The 20,961-nt window shown below is 43.3% G+C and overlaps 1 long non-coding RNA gene across 1 annotated transcript in view; it reads right to left on the bottom strand.

Annotated features, from left to right (window-relative positions):
• LOC116071001 overlaps positions 1-20,961 on the bottom strand; it is an 80,404-nt gene that overhangs the window by 25,553 nt on the left and 33,890 nt on the right. The window lies entirely within an intron of this gene.

The raw sequence follows: 20,961 nt of genomic DNA, 5'->3' as shown, positions 1-20,961 counted from the left end.
CCCCCCCCCCCCAGTTATCTTGGAAACTCTAATTCTATTTCTAGTCAGCCTGGTATTTTTGCTGTTTCAACCACTCCCATGATATCCTGCCTCCAAACCTTTATGCATATTATTTCCTTGGGGGTCTCCTTGCCCATCAGTCCTTTGAAAAATCCCCTTTACAGTGCAAGGCATGAGTAAGTAAGCGGAGACCTAGTGAGGTAGGTTAGGTTATCGGCAAAGGGCTGTCAACCCTTCCGAATGTTCTAGAGCTACACAGCCCAATATGGTAACTGCAGGCCACATGTAATTATTTTAATATAAATGACTGAGAATTAAATAGAGTTAGGTGCTTGGTTCCGCAATGGCTTGGTTTCCTCCCAGAACATTAGAGGACATTAAACCCTATGAGGTACCTTGTCTGTTGGTAAACAGTTCCGTATTGCTTGGCATCCCCGAGTTACTGCCCACAGGATAGAGTTTAGCTCTCAGGTGGAGCCTCCGGGACCTCCCCTCTGAAGGGGTATTTCTGCTCACCCCTGCCCCCCACCCCAGACTACTGGCTCCCTATGGGTGTGTTGGGGAAGGCAGCTAGTTAGAGGCTCAAAGTTTGCATATCTTTGAAACAGCCTGGAGTGTGTCTCCCAATATCTCCATGCCTTTGCTCCTTTAGCTGATGGATACCGATCGGGGGTGACTTAGGATTGGCAGGTGATCAGGTACAAATATTGCAGCAGCCATTCTTTTTTTTTGTTTTTGTTTTTTTCCTCTGTGTAGGCCTGGCTGTCCTGGAACTCACTCTGTAGACCAGGCTGGCCTCGAACTCAGAAATCCGCCTGCCTCTGCCTCCCAAGTGCTGGGATTCAAGGCGTGTGCCACCACCCCCCCGGTTGCAGGGCCATTCTTGTTGCTGCTCCTTGCTAGCATGCAATGAAGCGGCAGGTCAACGGGGAGCCGCCCTTCCAGAAGAGGGGTGGCATTCCTTGTCGTATCTTCTGCTCATTACTATCCACTTTTCTGGGGTTTTCCCGGTTTTTTGTTTGTTTGTTTGTCTTTACCAGAGAGCTCAAGTACCTGTTATAGGAAGGGACATTTCTCCTTAAGCAAAGGTGAAGGGAAAGGTGGGAACGTTTAAAGACCCTGGGACATGCTAGGCACACAAGTAGGTAGTTTCTAATCATTCCATAAGCCCTTCCCATGAGGCCTGGGGGCGTGGAAGGATGTGAGATTGGTGCCTGAAGAAGAGTTCCGGGTGGCGAAGAGGAGGCTGGGTAGGATACAAATTTAGAAGATGGTCTCAGGTTAGGTGAAAGGAGGGGACCTGAATGCTATGCTAAAGCCAGACCGTGAGATTGGGAGTCTATAACTGGTGGCATTGCGCTGGCTCTGGTGGGCATGACAGAGGTGAACTGAGCCAGCCGTGACTTAATTATAGATTGGTTTTTGCCTCAGTTTGTATCACAAAGTGGACAGTCTTCTCTATAACCTGTTTTTTTCATGAGCAGGAAACCAATTCCTTTCCAAAAGGCATTAAATTCTGAACATGATAAGTCCGAGTTGGCACCAGCGCTTTTCCTTGTAATTGGCAAACACATTCAGATTGGGCTTCTGTTTCCCTTTGATGGCCTCCCACCCCCAACCCCAAGCAAGGCCAACATCTGAACAGCAAGAAAAGATCTCACGCAGGGCTCCTTTCTCCCAACAAGCTTTGCAAGCTTTGCAACATCTTCCTTGGATACGGTTCAGCTGGGGGCCTTCCCTGTCTTCCAACAGGAATTCCTCATCCTCACAGAGAGCTTTTGTTGTCCGGGGTTATGCGAAGCTAACCGCTTGCTTGCTTCGCACAAGGAAGTATCTTTTCATTGTGTGAAGTCATGATCAAAGAGGACTGTGAGAGCAAGCCAGGAGAACAAAGTGGCGATTTACATCTAGAATTGCAGCAGAGAAAAGAAGGGCCCTGTTCCTAGGGCAAAGTCACTCATCTCAACATGGAGCGCGATTTTTTACTCCTCTACGGGTGCATTTTATTTTTAAGATGTAGTTCTTTTTCATTTGGGTTTGCCTGGCACCGTGTGCATGCAATGCCTCCAGAGGCTAGAGGAGGGAGTCAGATACCCTGGAACTCCAGTTAGAGATGGTTCTGAGCTACCTGGTGTGTGGGAACCAAATCCGGGTCCTCTACAAGGGCAGCAGGCTCTCTTAACTGCTGAGCAACTCATGATGGTTTATACAGTTTAGTCCTTAGTATTTCTGTAATTGGATTTTCTTCCACCCCCTCTGCGCATGTGTGTGGTGTGAGTGTATGTTTACGTATGCACATGTGTGAATGTATGTGTGTGTGTGTGCATGAATGTGGAGGCTGGAGGCTTATGTCAGTTCCTCTTCTACTACCATCCTTCACTTCTCTTTGGAACAAGGCTTCCTGGCTGGCTAACCTGGCCAGCCTCAGAGCACCAGGATTTCTACCTCTTCACTCCTTTGGCTTCCTCCAGTGACATATAAATCACATACATATATACATATATACAAATATGTGTGTATATATACATATACATATGTGCACATACATATATATAACTATATATGCATAAATATGTATGTATGCACAATATATGTATGTATGTACAGATTTCTCTGTCTTGTTCACAAACATCTTAAATCTTGTCACAGGTCTTAAAAAATTCATTTGGCAACATCTTGCTTCAAACAAGAAAAACAGGCTATTGTACACCTGTATACTTATAAATAAATTGTAACCAATATACATATAAAACATTGTATGTCTATCTAGACACACATACAAATTTGCATATACACAAATATATATATATCATAAGCACACAAAGTTTTGAGAAAAGCAGAAAAACTCAGCTTTAGTCCCAGCAAGCTAACCTTGTATTATGTGCCCGATTTTCTCCCTATAATGTATTAGGTAATTTTTGTGAAGCTGTGACCAAAATACTAGAGGACAAGTATGGAGAACAGGTCTTTATTTTGGCTTATAGTTTCAGGGGCTCGGTCTCTGGTTGCCTGTTTGGAGCATCATGTTGGTAGATGTATATGAGAGGCTGATCTACTCAGAATGGATGGAGAATAAGGACGGAACTGAGGACCTAGTGTAACTTCAAAGTCACCCTCCTGGGACCTACTTCCAACTATACCCTACCTCCTGAAATTTCCAGAATATTTCAAAATTAGAGCCACCAGCTGGGGACCAAGCATTTAGCACACAATGGGGGGGGTTCATACTCAAGCCATAACATATGATATGTTTTATGTCCAATTTCAGGTCAATTTTATATATTACATAGGTAACTTCATGCTGTAGCCCTCCCCATTCTATGAGATACATTTGTCCTTTCCCATAACAATATATGATGGCTCTAGTGAATATTCTAAGCAGTTACCAATGATTCCATGGGTGACTCCCAGCCTGTTCATTCTTCTCTAGACTGTTACATTTTTGAAAGTTTCCATTTTGGTAAAATTCACCCAGCTTTCAAGGTCGAAGTCTATAGTATATATGTAAATGCTATATGTATTTGATGTGTCCCCCGCTCACAACCCAGAACATGAAAGTAAAAGGACAATTTAGGAAAAAGATTCCTGGGAATGGGGATAGAGAAGGAAAGTTAGGGGTATGTGTATGCAAATATGATCAAAGTACAATATGAATATGTATGAAAGTGTCATACTAAACCCACCATACATAATTAATAGACACAAAAATTTCTATTTCTGTACCGGTCAACTGTTTCATCTTAGATGGTATAGTGGGGGAGCACAGAAACAAACAAACAAAAATCCCACATTGTTGCTCCCCACTGCAGCAAAATCCCAAGAGATCAAGATTTTGCTGAAGTTGCTTCTTAGAGTCCTTTGTGATGAGTTACATAAACATGGCTGTCCTAATAAAGAGCCCCACATAATGTGAATATTTAACCCCTCACCCCCAAAACCCAACCAAACAAGAAACCTTCTGCCTGATTGCCTGGAGGAAATTGTGCACCCCCGCTCAGTTTGGCAAGCTAGCTACTTTTCTAAGGGAACCAAGAACTTTGCATGCAAGGCTTGTCTCCATTAGTAGCCAGTTCATCCTTGAATCAAATATGACTTGTGCAGGTATTATTTTTATCCCTCCCTCTTAAGAATTCAACTCTCATAAAAGGAAAGTAATTTCCCAGAAAATACTGCACGAATTCCTCATCCCCCTCTTCCTTCCCCTCTCCTCTCTTCTGTTCTATTCCCCATCCCTCTCTTCTATTTAATAACAAATACTACATTTTCATAAGTTAAAACTGGGAAGGAGGGAAATTCTTAAAATTCTGCAGGTCAGAGAATTTACTTATTTATATGGGAGAAGCGGCCAAAGAGCTCCATCTTCTGCAGCATGGAATGTGATGCAGAAACATAGTCTGTGGTAACCATGCTAGATGAATTAAAGTAGACAAGTAACTCGGCATACAAAAATAAGCATAGCAACCAGCAGATCACAAGGGCACCTCTAGAGAGTGGCTTAGGATGGAGGCCAACCAAGTCTAGAACTGATAAGCTCTTATTTTTAGTTTCCTCTAAGTAAACAGATGAACAGCTAACATTACCAGATTTCAGTCCTTAGCGTTTTCTTAGCTGGATACACTAATTTGTGAAGTGTATCAGGTTACTGCTCTTCATGGGAAAATCCTATTCCTTAAGCCAGAGACTGCGGGATATGAATTCTCTAATTTTCATTTCAGGCGTGTCAGTGCCCACTGCAGCAAACCAGGAGCCTTCTTAGCAACCTGCTTTTGGATTGTTCATAGATTTCTTGACAGTACTTCCTTTTTTTTTCTTAAGGTTTATTTATTATGTATACAATGTTCTGCCTGCAGGTATGCCTGTACACCAGAAGAGGGCACCAGACCTCACCATAGATGGTTGTGAGCCACCATGAGGTTCAGGACCTCTGGAAGAACAGCCAGTGCTCTTAACCTCTGAGCCATCTCTCCAGCCTCAGACAGTCTTTGCTGTTAATAGAGGAAATATATAGAAACTTCCATACCAGACACTGCCAACATAATTTTTTCTTACCCTTGCCTCCCCCCAGGTAGGAACAGAAGTCACTTGCTATTTTAACAGTATTCAAGGTGGTGCTATTGGAAAGGGTTTCACTCTGGGGTTCAGGCAGGTATAACTTTAGCAAAGCAATTAGACCTTCCAGGCAGTGCTGTGCGGCCAATGTTTAACAACTGGTTTGACAGAAAAACAAAGATATTGACTGTAAATAAGAAGCGCAAAGCCAAACACAAATACTAATAAACACACTTCTACAAAGTAAACTGGCGCTGGGGAGATGCTCTGAGTAAGAACGCTTGCTATTCAAATATGAGGACCTGAGTCTAGATCCCCAGCACATGCATACAAACGCAGGCATGGCCATGTGTGTAACCCCACATATGTATGTACACCCCCACGTGTGTGTGTGCGCGCTCACACACACACACACACACACACACACACACACACACACACACACACACAGAACTGATGTACTCTTCCTAGAATGATCGGAAGGGGTTTTGTCACTCAGTCAATTTATGACCTCAATTGACAGAAGAGGTGTAGTTCTGATATGAATGCAGCTTGGCTCTTCTATTTAACAATATAGAAGAAAGAGAAGAAAGAACGGCCACACCTGGAAACTTCGAGTGTTCGTTGATAACAGGAGCAAATCTTTGCTAAGACAAATCACTTTTGAAAATTAGAAGAAAACTTTTCTCCTGTAACTTTTGGTGTTTTCCCCATATAACGGCCATAGATTCAACCTACTTTTAAGTTTGATTTATGTTTTCTTCATTACCTTCCTAATCACTGACAGGCAACAACAACCACAAAAACAACATAATCAAGCCCTGATTCAAAGTTTTAGTGTAAATGCTCCTGAGGTGGTTGGTTTGAAGCTTGTCATCCCAGGGCCCTGGATGAAAAGTTTTAAGGCTACACAGAGCTCCCCATCCTGGAGGACTGCCTCCTACAGAATCAACACACACAAAACCCCTTAAGAGAAATGGTAAAATCAACACACACAAATCCCCTTAAGAGAAATGGTAAAAAGATGCTTTCGGTATTTACCAACTATTCTTCTAATATAGTGTATTTAATGCTACTTTAAAATAATTCAGTTGTGAGTGTTATTAAAATCTCAATAAGGTATTGACATTCCAGAAGTCCACAGCCAGCCCCCGCCAGCTGTGGCACAAGCTGTCTGGATTTTGTGCTTGAAGGGCAAAAGCACTTCCCAGGCGATTTTTCCCCACAGGCTGCTAACCTCCCATTAACAGTCACCTTAAGGCCTGACCACCCCTGCGGTGAGTTAATCAGTCTCAAGAGAGCAGGACCTTCCCAGGAGAGTTTTAGCAGTTAGTGGGAAGCAAGCAGGAAAACCAACTCTAGATCCTGTTACCACTCTTAGTGAAAAGCACGTGTGTGTGTGTGTGTGTGTGTGTGTGTGTGTGTGTGTGTGTTGGGGGGGAAGGGAGGACGAGGGGAAAACACCAACCCTAGGTCACATGACCCCTCGGAGGTGCTCAGCTGCCTTTCTTGGAGAAAGGAGAGAATGTAGTTCCTGAGACAGTCATAGGATAAAAGTGAGTATGCAAAGATGCAGGAATGGTGCCTCAGAAGTAACCCATGCTCAGAAACTAAACACTCAGCATTGCGACAGCACAAAAGAAAGACAGGATTCCAACCAATGCTGATTGCACAATCGTCAGTTGGGGATCCACTTCCTCCCCCACAGCCCAGACCTGCTTCACTGATGGATGGACGAGTCCAAGGAAAGCCATGGAATTTCACAGCTGCCTCACAGAATCATTATTTTCATCTCTTTCTTTCTTCCCCAGGAGTGACCATGTCTAGGTGAGCTTCAGTAGGGACCCAAAGGCTAACTTCTCAGGATCAGTACTTTAGGTAGGGATCAAGGGATGTCCATTAGATGCTGGAAGTGGAGAAGATTCAGCTGGAGGACTGGAGAGATGGCTCAGAGGCTAATAAGAACAAACATCCGTAACTTCAGTTCTGGGCTAGCTGATTCCCTCGTTCGACCACGAGGTGAACATATATACACCCAGGCACACAGGAGTGTACATAGCTTTATTTTTTTAATCTTACAAAAAGGATTCAGCCTCTTCCTGTGTATTCTGCACAGACAATAGGATCCGAATTAGAAAAAAACTAAAGAGATCAGAAACTTTCAATAGTATCCTGCCCTACACATATCATTAATGTGGGGATTACAGGCTTCTTTTTTGGATCCTTTCTTATTTCAAAAAAATTTTTTTTCTGGTAGCACATGTTTAAAGAACAAGGAAAAATAATGGAAAACCAGAAAAAGACTTACATTAGATTTTTATATGTGAAGTCAGGGTAATACCTTTCTCATAGGTTTGCTGTCATGGAATGTGTCACAAACCCCATATATCAGGATCAATAGTCTCTCATCAAGATGGTCCCACTGGAAGTGGTTGATTAAATGATAATTCAGATATCCACTGATTAAGTTATGAATTAATGAATGACAGAAATGGCTTTCCATTCATGAAAATAAGCTCTTACTAATCAGGAATTCAGTTTAGGAAATAGACACTACTGGTGGGATCCAGGGATGTGGGTGGCTTTTTAGCTATCTAAGAAAATGGGTTAAGAATCTAATGGAATTCTACCTAGACTAGTAGGCATGTGGCTGGGGGCTGCATTCCTGGTCCTGTGACCTGTCAGCAGATGACAGGGTCTGCTACCAGATGCTACATGCAGAGAGTGACAGAGCCTTCTGTCTGGAATAATGTCAGGCTGACTTAAATACAGAGAGTGACCCATACCCACATCTGTGGAGTCAACTACCTGGAAACCAAAGTCCCCTTGCTCCAACTGTGTCTATACTAAACAGGAAAGATTTTTTCTTGGTACCCTCTAAACAACACATTCTAGCAATTACTCCTGTTGCACTTACAGTGGATTAGGTGTCCACTGGAATCCAGAGATGAGGATGACTTAATGTTTGGGAAGATGCTCATAGATTACATGTAAATGCCATGTTAGATGAGGGACTTAAGCACCCTTTTTGGGGGGTTATGTACAGAGCTTCTAACACCAGTCCTGTGCACATGCTAAGGATCACTGCGTCGTCTCTGCCAAGTAAAGGTGGGAGAACCTAGAATAATAAAGACTTGAGACTTCTGGTCTACTCACCTAAGTCAAGTATTAACAGCCACATAGCTACTCAATCAAGGCCAAGATTGTACTACACATCACACTAGGTCCTTGAAAACTCAAAGTCGTATAAGCTCAGATTGCTGCAGCCCTGAGGAAGCCGAGGGAAGTGAGAGGCAACCACACTCTGACAGAGCCTCAGCTGGGGTGTGGTGAAAGCCGACCTCAGGCCAGTTCTCCCTCACATGTATTTTCAATCCGTGTTAGCAGCAAGCGAACCAAGCGCCTCACTTCACTGTGTAAACCAGAAGTTGGAAATCTTTATTGTTTTCAGTTGTTTCTGATTTCAAACAAAAGTGTGGAATTAGACTCATCTGGAAGTCACTTGTGATTAAAACGAACCTTCAACACAACGGTTAGCATAAAACCTCTGTGCCTTGTAGGAGATACATTATTGTGTTTTTATGGCCGTAATTTCCTATTTGATACTCACATGGAAATCTCGATGCTCTCAAGCATGTGCTGAGGCATCTTATTAAACTGTAGATGTGTCAGCTTTAGAGGTGGCATCAGCTTCTGCTTTTCAGCAAACTCTTGAGACATTCCCATGTACCTGGTCCAGAAGAGCAAGGATTCAAAGACGTGGTTCTAAACCTTTGTAATGCTGTGACCCGTGACCCTTCCTGTTGGAGTGATGTCCCAGTCATATAACTATTTCATTGCTGTTTCTGAGCTGTAATTTTGCTACTGTTTTGAACAGTAATGTGAATATCTGGTATGCAGGACATCTGATGTTTAACCCCTGTGAAGGGCTTGTTTGACCCCCAAAAGTGGTCCTGACTCTCAGGTTGAGAACTGTTGGCTTAGACGATATTTTAACACTAGGTGCTTGCTTCAGTGCTCTGCTCTAAAGGAACTGTCTATAGGAAAGACGTTCTCCACATGAACAAGTACAAAAAAATCCCCAAACAATAAAATTACATTGTTTTTCTATTTCTTGGTTATGTACATAGATATTGGTAACTTGAAAAAACAATCCCCCATCTCTTTCCTTTCTTCTTGTTTTTTTAGGACAGGTTTCTCTGTGTAGCTCTGACTGACCTGGAACTAGCTTTGTAGACCAGACTGGCCTTGGCCTCAGAGATCAGCCTACCTTTACCTCCCAAGTGCTCCTGAGTGTTTAGATTAAAGGTGTGCATTACCACACCTGGTAAAAAGACATTTTTGCTTTCTGATAAAACACGATGGTGGAATCATAGTTTATATTAATGGTTTCATTTTGATCTTAGCCACTGAGGCAAGATTTTGACATAGTTGAAAATGAACTCAGCAGAGAATGCCAAACCTTGCTCAGAAGAACAAGAAAACAAAAATTTGTTAACCAGAAAACAAAAATTCACAGTTCATTTTCATGAATTTTTTTTTTTTTTTTTTTTTTTGAGACAGGGTTTCTCTGTATAGCTCTGGCTGTCCTGGAACTCACTCTGCAGACCAGGGTGGCCTCGAACTCAGAAGCCCACTTGCCTCTGCCTCCCAAGTGCTGGGATTAAAGGTGTGTGCCACCACTGCCCGGCGAATATTTTTATTTTAACCTTGTGTTACAGTAAGACCTATGGTTATTATTAAATTACTTTATAAACATACAAAATATTTTTTTGACCATCGTTTCCAGTTTATAGCTGAACACAATAGTATTTTTTAAACTGAGACTGGGGAGCCAAAGACATATTTTCTGCACAAATTCATTCTCTCTCTCTCTCTCTCTCTCTATATATATATATATATATATAGTATTAAATATAGTATAGTATAATATAGTATTAAATGAAGACATATATATTAAATGAAGACATACGGGAACCTTGCTGTAGTGTTGCAATATGCTGTTGGCGATGGTACAGTCTTCCTCAGTACAAGGTAAGGCTAGTGTGGCAACCTATACTTCCTATGGATCTCCCTGCGATGGTTTGTATATGCTCTGTCTAAGGAGTGACATTATTGGAAGGTGTGCCCCTATTGGAGTAGGTGTGTCACTGTGGGTATGGGAAATAAGACCCTCATCCTAGCTGCCTGGAAGCCAGTCTTCTGCTAGCAGCCTTCCGATGAAGATGTAGACCTCTCAGCTCCTCCTGCACCCTGCCAGCCTGAACTCTGTCATGTTCCTGGCTTGATAATGGACTGAACCTCTGAACCTATAAGCCAGCCCCAATTAAATGTTGTTCTTATAAGAGTTGCCTTGGTCTTGGTCTGTTCACAGCAGTAAAACCCTAACTAAGACAGTCCCCAGATGATTTCTATTCCATGGATTCTTCTCTCAACTGATGTTTTAATCCACTGAGGGGTGGGGTCTTTGTCACCTTCCACGAACTTGGGTGGAACTTTGGGAGTGCTCCAGCCAATAAGATGGCAGTCTCTATGTGAGGCTCTTGCTGATTGGGTGGCTCCAAAGCAATGGAGAGTTTTCTCTCATAGTTCAGAGGGTTGGAAGTAGGAGATAGGACTGTCGTAAGAGTCCCGTTCTGGTTAAGGGACTTTTCCAAGACGTCAGATGTCTGTGTCCTCTTATGGTTGTTGGGGAGAGGAAAAGGAGAGGGTATTGAAAGCCTGCATGTGCTCTCTCTAAAATCCCTGTTCGTAAGGGCACGAGAGCATCCGAGTGGGTTCCACACTCACCTAATTACCTCGTGAAGGGTCTGCTTTTTAATACCCAATCACAAAGAGTTAGGACTTCAGGCATTTTGGAGGGGAGACCACAGCACTGGCAAATGACACAGGAAGTGAAGTCAGGTCATAAACATGCCTCACATTTCCTTCTTAGAAACTAAGGAGCGCCTGGAAAGCACGTGACCCACACGCGACTCCGCTGCTGGCTAGCACAAGAACACCAACAGAGCTACAGAGCATCAGACAGAGTCCTCCAGTCCCATTGTAGGGCTCATCAGTCCTACGTGGACTACTGACACTTGAACGATTTTTTTGTTCTAAAGCAAACAACTGTTAAAGCAGTTGAACTCTAAACAGATAATTAAAATAAATTTTATTTTTTAATTATAAAAATTAATGCAGTACTAGTAAGAATCTGTTTTGGATTTAGGTGTGGGTGTGTATCTACAGTATTGGTGTGAGTTTTCTATCTTTTTTTTTAAGATTTATTTTATGTATATGAGTACGCTGTAGCTGTTCAGATAGTTGTGAGCCTTCATGTGGTTGTTGGGAATTGAATTTAGGACCTCTGCTTGCTCCGGCCCAAAGATTTATTTATTATTATAAATAAGTACACTGTAGCTGTTTTCAGACATACCAGAAGAGGACGTCAGATCACATTACGGGTGGTTGTGAGCCACCATGTGGTGGGAATTGAACTCAGGACCTTCGGAAGAGCAGTCAATGCTCTTACCCGCTGAGCCACCTCGCTAGCCCCTCGTGTGTTTTCTGTCTTGGTGGTGGTGGTGGTGGTGGTGGTGGTGGTGGTGGTGGTGGTGGGGGTTCTCAGTCAGAGTCACAGGATTATTGGATGCCAGGGTGAGCTTCAAAAGCCCCCTCCTCCATTTGTGTCCAATGGATACAGTAGTAAAATAAAATCCTGTATCTTGAGTCAGCCAATTTTATGATTGTGTGTTTTCCCTCTAAAGCTCTGCTGAAATTTAACTGTCAGTGCAATGATACTGGGGCAGGACTGGGCTTGCAGGTGAGACACATTCCGTTATGAAAGTTCAGTTCCTTTCTCACTCTCTCCTGCCCCCTCATCTGTTTGCCACGGGAGGTTCTATCTGGAAGGCTCAGTTAGATGCCACTCTTTTAATCTTGAACTTTTCAGTTTCAAGAAGAGTGTTCAAGTACCGTTCTCTTCATTATAAATTATCTAACCTGCGGTATTCTACTTTAGCAGCACAAAATAGATTAAGCCAGAAGAAAGAAGCAGAATGATGTTCATATGGTAGACATGTGAAAGCAGCAAAAGATGCTTTGGAAAAGGGTAATTGGGAAGAGGATCTGCCCTGAAAAAGCCTAGATTGCTCTAAATGGAGTGTGAGGGTGATGCTGGCCAGGGCTTGGAAAAGAACAGCCGGGAGAGCCCGAGAAGGCTTAGAGATGGCTTAAGTGACTGTGTTAGAAAGCTTGCAGAAATGTGAATGGGAAAGGCCACGCTGATGAGATCTCAGACGGAAATGAGGAAGGCTCTGGAAACTGGAGCATCCTTGTTATATTGTGGCAAAGAAACAAGCTGAATTGTGTCATGCCCCAGGGCTCCGCGGAAGCAGAACACCGCATGATGGTGGCACAAGCCAGCAGGAGAGCATTCAAGGGTCTGTGTGGCTTCTTTCAGCTGCACACTAAACTGTGAGAAGAAACTGCTTTGAGATGGAATTTATCATTAGAAGGAAACCAGAAGGTTGAGATTTGAGGGATTATTGGGCTGGCCCTGTGGAGAAAATGAAAACACTTGTTCGGGAGAGGAAAACCAAGGATGTGGTCTTGGCACCATTTGAGAAAGAAATTACTGTTGGCAGAGGAAAAAAAAAAAAGCCAGAGGCTATTCCTCCGCATTCCTCCAGAGCTGCATGAATGACTGCGGAGGGACATCAGCGTCCTGTGCTACCCTTCCCATCACAGGCCCAGGGATGGAGGAAACAGAAAGAGAGGCCTTAAACACCCTGGGCACAAGGTCTCATGTCTTTGCGTCTCTGCTTCTGTGTTCAGATGCAACACTCTGCAGTCGCCCTAGCAGTGGCTCAAGCCATCCCGTGGGAAGCCTCACACACTGCTCTGGAAGACACAGGGCTGTGACCTCTGGTGGTACCGACATGGTGCACAGAATGTAATGTTCTAAACCATCCTTGTTGTCAAAGGATGCACGGGACAGCCCGGGGACCCTGGCAAAGACTTATTACAGTAATGGAGCTGTTTCACTACCGCTCTGCTGCTTGGGGTGACACTGGTCCGAGTACTGAGAGCTATGGAGCTACCAGAAAACAACAGCGGTAGCAAGTAACCTCTAAAGCCAGAAAGACACTGTGTGGGTGGAGGCCAGCAAAGCCTAGGGCGATGGGGGTGGAGCTTCAGGCCTCCGGGAGGGGGCCAGCCTCTGCCCTCTGAGTCTGGCAAGTGAGACATGGAACTAAGGGTTATTCTCACACTTTTGTTTCCTGCCCCCTCCTCCTAGGATCTGCTTCCCTGCCTCAGACCTCTTACTCCATGATTTCGGCTACATCTTTCCCTTCAGAAACGGCGAAGTCCAACCTGTATTTGTGCCACCTTTGTAGTTTGAAAACCCAGACCTGTTTTCATTCCACAGACTCAGGATGAATTACGCCATGCGATTCGCCCACATCTGATTCAGAGAAGACTCTGGACTTTTTTTGAGTTGATGCAGGAGCCAGTTAAGACTTACAACCCTAAGAGACGGATGAAGATATTTTGCATGTGGAAAGGATATGCATTTTAGGGCCAGAGGCAGAAGCCCATGGCCTGAATCTGTCTCTCCTTGAAAATTCATGTTGAGACTTAGCTGTCATTCTAACACTTAGGAGTTGCAGCCTTAAAGATGTGAGTGAGTGAGTGCTCTGTCCTTATGAAGTGGATTTCAGTGTTAAAAGGGTGACTGTCCTGCACAGCCCCGTGTCTTCTTTGCCTTTCTTCCTTCTGTCAAGAGATGGAAAGGAAATATCTCCTTCCCGTAAATGCCAGATATAAGCTTCTTGATATTAGACTTCCTGTCTACACTGCAAAACCCTGAGTCAGTAAGTTTGAATTAATTCTAAGTTACCCCGTCCCAGTCTCAGGTGTTCTCTCAGCACCGAAAAAAGACGTACATCCTAATTAATAGGATGCTGAGTACTGGCTGCCCTAACTCGATCATTTGATCAGTAGGTTCTCAGCGCTGATGGGATGCCCAATGGACCTACATCTCTCTAGTCTTCACTGTCAGTAGACACGGGTCAACACCACATTTTCTTCAAGAATCTGTCCTTCTCCTGTCTCCATGTCTTCTGGCCCTACCACCACACTAAGACTGAATAAAGTTAGGCTATGCACTCAGTATCTAAATTTAATAGCCTGTTCTTAATCCTCTCTGAATTTTTATATACCGCATATTTGTGATCCCTTCGTGCATATACTTCAATATTAACATTCAGTGTGGTTGTACTTAAAGGTGTACCTTTAATTGAGGTAACGAATGAGGTCATGAGGATGAGGCCCTGACCTAATAGCATTAGTGTCTTATAAACCCAGAGTGCTTGTACCAAGGAGAGGCCATACGAAGACAGTGAGGACGGGCCATCTGAAGGCTAGGGAAAAAGACTTCCTGAGAACTGTGATCTTGGACTTCCCAGCTTCTGGAAATGTAAGGAAATGACTTCTGTATTTGGTTATGGCAGCCCAAGCAGACTCCTTGATATCTTTTAACAACTGAGAGCAGCCAAGCAGAGGTAGATTGGCAGTTCCACTCAGTTTTGAAGTCAGGCAAGGCGTTAGCACTGACAAGTCCACTGTAGCCCCAAGGGATTTTAACCTCAGAGCATCTCTGTGTGATCATCAGAAGGTCCCCACTAAATACTCTGCATGCATCAGCATCTCTAAGGGCATAGTAGAGCACCCCATCGGGGCATCCTTCGGGAAGTTGTCCACCCTGCTTCCTGACATGCACGGTTTCACTTCCTCATCTGCTTCCTCGTCTAAATAAAACTCAGGCTTGCTGACCTGAGGCCTGTGTCTATCAGAACTGTTACTAATGAGACCGAGGACCTGGGTAGAGAAGGGTCCGACTTCCATGGTCAACTTCTTCTGCAGTAGGAGGGGACTTGACTTTTAGTGTCTTCATAACAGGAAAACAGGAGTGGTATTCAATGCTATGTCCCAATCAAACTATAATGTCTGGGTTCACCTCACAGTACAGAGAATTCTCTTCTTTAAAATGCTAATTGCACCCAACTGAGAAAACAGCAGAAAAACAGTGTCTGGGAGATAACGAATGTAGTATTCACTTTATTCATGCCCGCAAGTGAATTATTATTTTATGACAATAATTTTCTTTCTTTCTTTCTTTCTTTTTTTTTTTTTTTTGGTTTTTCAAGACAGGGTTTCTCTGTGTAGCCCTGGCTGTCCTGGAACTCACTCTGTGGACCAGGCTGGCCTCGAATTCAGAAATCCGCCTGCCTCTGCCTCCCAAGTGCTGGGATTAAAGGTGTGCACCACCTGCCTGGCGACAAATTTTCAAAGTAACACTGGAAGCTTGAAAGGTACCACGAATTAGAATAAATAGTTATGTATTCTTGGTCCCCTTCATGGATTGCATATTGACAAATAAAATTCCTTATTTACTTATTTTTTTTTATTTTCATGTGTATTGGTAAATGCAGTGGACTGAACATGTTAATCAATTTTAGCCTTCTTCTAAGTCTTAGTCAAGTTAGTATGAGGTGTGTGTGTGTGTGTGTGTGTGTGTGTGTGTGTGTGTGTGTGTGTACACTCTGTTGGACCTTTTTTCCTTTTACAATAAGTAGCTTAGGGAAACCATTAGAAGAAGGAAGGACTCCTTGTCACTCTGGTTTTAGAGGTTTCCAGTAAGGACTGCTTTGCTCTGCTGTTCTGTCCTTGTAGTGAGGCAGACATGGTGGAGGACAAAGCTGCTCCTGAGGTGACAGACAAGAAGCAAAGGAACTAAGAAGGGGTGGGGACAGGTGGGTTCCAGGATGAGACAGAGACTTCCTTCCTTCTACTGTGCCCTCAATTTTCAAGTTTTCCATTCACTCCCAATTTATTATATGTACTATCATATAATAGATCTATCACAGCACTCATTCATTCATTCATTCATTCATTCATTCATTCCCATTCCTTACATTCCCTTCAGTATTCAGACAGGTTTTTATGATCTGATCCAGTAGCTGGGGACAAACCTTTTGAGGGATACTTCATATCTAAATGATAACTGTCTGTCTGTCTCTCAATAAAACAGGGGAAGGTGACAGCAGTATTTTTTGGAAGACAGAGGCAGGTAGGTAAGTGGTACTCAGTCAGTGGGCCTTAGAAGAGTGAACTAGATCAAGTAGGGGGAACCACAGAGATCCTCAAATGCTCTGCAATTGCTTCAGGTGGTGGGGCCCAAATGCAGAGGGTTGATCTGTGTTTAATCGCAGTAGACACACTTCTGTTTCCCTTCCTGTAAGCCCCTGGTGACTCTACTTCCTCCAACCTAGCAGTTGCCTGGAAGATTATCTTAAAGTAAGAGCTAATCTGGAAGGCCTCTGAAGTGGGGCCTCCACCGGCAGGATTGAAGGTCAGATATCATCTTCTGTTACCTGGAAAAAACTTTATTTAATGGTGTGTGTGTGTGTGTGTGTATTGAGGATGAAGCCTAGGGCCTAGCACATACCAGAAAATGTCTACTATGGGACTTTAGTCCTAGACTCCCACTCAAAATAATTCTTTTTTTTTTTTCTTTTTAAAGCTAGGGTGTCACTAAGTTGCCGGAGACTGTGGATGAACTCACTCTATCTATAACCCAGACCAGCTTTTGAGTGCACCGTTCTGCTGCCTCAGCATTGGGAGGGAAACAATCTGAGAACAGAAAAGGTTTACTCTGGCTCTTGGTTTAAGCCCATAGGTGGCTGTCTCCATTGCTTTGGGCGTAACATGAGGCTGGATCTAACAGTACCAGGAATGTGTGATAGAAAGGGAGGATGCTCATCATGTGGCAGCCAGGAAGTCAAGAAGTGGATGGGGAGAAAAGTCTGGAAACAAGACGGAGTCTCCGAAGGTATATCCCCTGAGCTGTATCTTCTAATCAACCTCCCCGCCCCCCGAACAGCCCATTCAGAATCAAGCCCCGGAATGGACTCATGTGAGGAAGTTGAGTACCTACAGGATGAGCCCACCCATCTCAACAGTGCCACCCGCTGGAGACCAAGCCTCTAACACAAAAGCCTTGGGATATCTAATATCCGACCTATAACTGGGAAGATTCGGCCAACACAGCATGCAGCACACTGTGGCTTCTCTCCTCTTCCTCCCACGTTGACCTTCCAGATGTGTCACGTGTCCCATGTGACATTCAGGCAAAAGTGTGGAAGAGCTTTCTTAGGGGATCTTACTGGCCCAGGAAGAAAGCTCTAAAAATGCCGACCCTTTATGCACCCGACAACCAGCTTAGCTAGGACATAATAGCAAAAGTCACCATGGCTAAGCACAATGGCACCCCAAGCAGACAGCACTCTCCTAGTTCCTAAAACATTCAAATATTGGAGCTCCCTACACACAGTCGCTTTATCAAAGAAGTGGAAAGGCAGGACGAGCTCATCTTTAGATGTCTGGGCTCTTCTTTCTTTTTTTCTTAGTTAAAAATGTTTTTTAAAGATTTATATTTATTTTATGTGAATGAGTGTTTTGCACACATGTATGTCTGTGTACCATGCCTATGCCCAATTCTTGTAAATGCCAGAAAAAGTCAACGGAACTAGAGTTAGACATGATTGTGGGACACTATATGGGTGCTGGGAATTGAACCCAGGTCCTCTGGAAGAGCCACAAGTACTCTAGACTACCCAGTCATGTCTCCACTCCCTGGGTTCTCAATTTTTACCTCCACATACTTCTTAGGAAGCTACTACCTAAAGTTTACAAAAAAAGGGAGGGAAAGCCAAGGAAAACTGTGACGTTACAGTGTGGATGCCTCTTCTCTGCCTGTAAAATGGAATTCTCACTGTAAAGGAAGAGGAAGAAGAACTGATCAGAGTCTCTGCCCTTTTGAAGGATCAACTTAACTGTTAGAATGGGTTCCTTATGAGAATGGATTTGCTGCAAGAGCAGCTTATCTGATTTTCTGTCTTGTCCATGATTGCTCATCACCTGCCTTTGTTTTGAGGCAACTCAGACACCCTCATCAGATGATGGCTCCACGCTCTTGGACTTCTAAGCTCCCCAGAGTCACTGTACATGGCAAACACACTTCTGGTGTTCATAAATTTCCAACCAGGTAGTCTGTTATAGTGCGGAAAATGTTCCAAGACACACAAGGTTCAAAAGTAGGAATTGAAACAGGGAAACTGGAGAACTCAGTAGGAGAGAGGGTGACAGGAGATCTCAGAGACAAGTAGGACAGGCACACAGAACAGACAGGAAACAAAGGGACTCTCTGAACATCCTGCACAACATCTGTTGTTTAGACAACAGACAAAATAAATATTCCAGTATTCAATGTAAATGATCCATATTTTAAAACACAAGGAAACAGACAACAGCTTTACAAGCAAGGTCATTACTCCCGACTGTGATGGAAGCAAAGAAGAAAAATCATAATTTACAATATGGCTCCATCTCATAACTTCACCATCATACAATCATAAATGCCCATAGTATAAACCGAAACCAAGTTATATCTGCATGGTGTGGATGAGTGAATTTCAGATGGCATGGTCAGAGAGCTTAAGAAAGATGTCCATACCTTTCACAGGGGACAGTGAGCAGACAATGCCCCCAAGCCAAACAACCAGGAGGCAGAAGTCTATACCTCTGAAGCAAAGCACTAGAGCTAAGTGCCAAGTAACTTTAGGGCCAGTGCAATGGCTCATCAGGTAACAGTATTTGCCACCAAGACTGATGACCTAAGTTCAATCAGGTCCAACACACAGTGGAAAGACAGAACATATTCCTTCAAGTTGATCCAAAAAGGCCCACTACATCACACTTACACCCCCACAAAAATATATATAAATGCAATGAGTTTTTTTTAAAAGGAACTCTATAACTTAGAGATTCTTTTGATCCTAAGATGTAGGGTATACAGCTATAGAATACACAGTGTATTTTAGTATGTTTTATAGTATGTTACCGATTAAATTTATTAAAAATTATCTTAAATGTAATAATGTAGAGATGAGTAAAATAATGAAGGCCTTGGGAGATTAGGGAGATAGCTCATTTGGTAAAATGCTTGCTCAACAAGCAAAAGAACCTGTGTTTGATCCCCAAAACCCATGTGAAAAAAGCCATGAATGGTGTATATTTGTAATCTTAGCTCTGGGGAGGCAGAGGCAGGCAGACCCCTGGTGCTCTTTGGGCAGCCAACCCAGCCTAACAAAAACTACATAATACCTGAAGAATGACAGTAGAGGCAGTCCTCTGGTTTCTACATATACATACATGTACATACATGCCATACACACATGCACACATATGAACACATATAAAAACAGGTCTTATTAAAGTAGAATCTGTGATTTTAGTAAATGATTTTGGGGATGCACAGTTTCCTTTTTCATGAATGAATCGGCTTGAACTAGGTAGTTCCTCAGGTCCTCTGACCTCCACATGTCTGATTTTTGTTTTTGTTTATGTGCCTGTCCTTTTGAACACAAACACACAGAAATCCCATCATGGAGAGAATTCCTTAATGACTTTGATGGTAAAAACTGAATGTCCATTAAAGACATAGTCCAAACCTAACACCTCCTGAGTTGTGGAGAAGCACATGAGGCTACGTTTCTGGCTGCCTCCGTCCACATGAGAGAGAGGAGATGCAGGAAGAGACCAAAGTTCTACGCTGCTTAGACTCTGGCCTGTGATGTAAGCAGTGCTGACCAGAAAGTTAATGATTACCTATCTCCTGAGTTTAAGCTCTGCTGAGAACCTGGTAAGGAGCTGAAAGAAAAGAAAGTGCCGCACATGTTGGTGGGAGTCTTCAGGAAGCCACTGTGACTCCTGGTGGCACAAGCCAGGACATCACAGTACAGTTCTAGCACACACCAAAACCAAGGTCGAACTGTATTAACTCCTGTGCTGGAGTGGGGTGGGTGGAGGTGGGCAGAAGCTCTGAAAATTAAAGATGAAAGTGGGCTTTTTCCCAGTTCAGGCCATGATTGGCAACCTTTGAGATTTGGGTGGGTCAGGTAGCATAGTACCCCCTCCCCATAAGCTGAAGCCAATCCATTTCATATACCTATGAGAACGATGAATTAATTTCAGAATACTGAAATGGGAGCTGTGCTATACATTTCCTGAAAATGGAAGCAAAGCACACAGGTTCCTTCACAGGGTCCAGGAGTTGCCCCTTGGCACACCCTTTGCTGTCCTTTCTTTTGCAAATTATGTAACTCAGTCATTGACTGCTACAGGAGAGAATTCGCATGGCAAATACAGTCCAGTCCCATTTCAAAAAGGTCAAGAGGCACATGGAACTGAGTAGTGAGATCTTATTGGGTGTGATTTCACGTTGCATTTGTTGGATCTGAAGCTGAACCTTCCCTTTGCATCCCAGTTTCCCTTGGCACTCTAGACTCAGTGGAAAATTCATGCTGCTGCCAAGTCAAGAAGTCCAACTGTTGACTTAGAGACACACTTCCATTCACAGGATTTCAACAAAGTCTGGCACCTAGTAAGTGTTCAATGGCAAATGCAAGAGAAGTTCATATGTCACTTCTGCCAAATTCTGTGACCATGTCTCACAGGGACTCACATCCAAGGATGCAGCTTCTCTCTAACATTCCTCTTTCATTTATATGAAATGATTTGTAGTTAAATCACGTGTGTGTGTGTGTGTGTGTGTGTGTGTGTGTGTGTGTAATCTACATTTGAAAAATAATAAAGCAGTAAGGGATACTATCTTAGGAATTCATTATTCAGTCTTCAGAGGTGGTGAGCTCCTTCCCCCTTAACATTTCTTAAAATCCAGGACAAAGACATAAAACAATGACATCAAACAAACATTTCTGATCTCTAACCAAAATAAACTCATTATATGTAGGAATCTAGGGCAGGAGAAGAATAGGTTTTCTTTTCTTTTTTTTTTTTTTTTTT

This window comes from Mastomys coucha, unplaced genomic scaffold, assembly GCF_008632895.1.
Source record: "Mastomys coucha isolate ucsf_1 unplaced genomic scaffold, UCSF_Mcou_1 pScaffold22, whole genome shotgun sequence".
NCBI classification, from domain to species: domain Eukaryota; kingdom Metazoa; phylum Chordata; class Mammalia; order Rodentia; family Muridae; genus Mastomys; species Mastomys coucha.
This window is presented reverse-complemented; position numbering and strand designations above follow the sequence as displayed.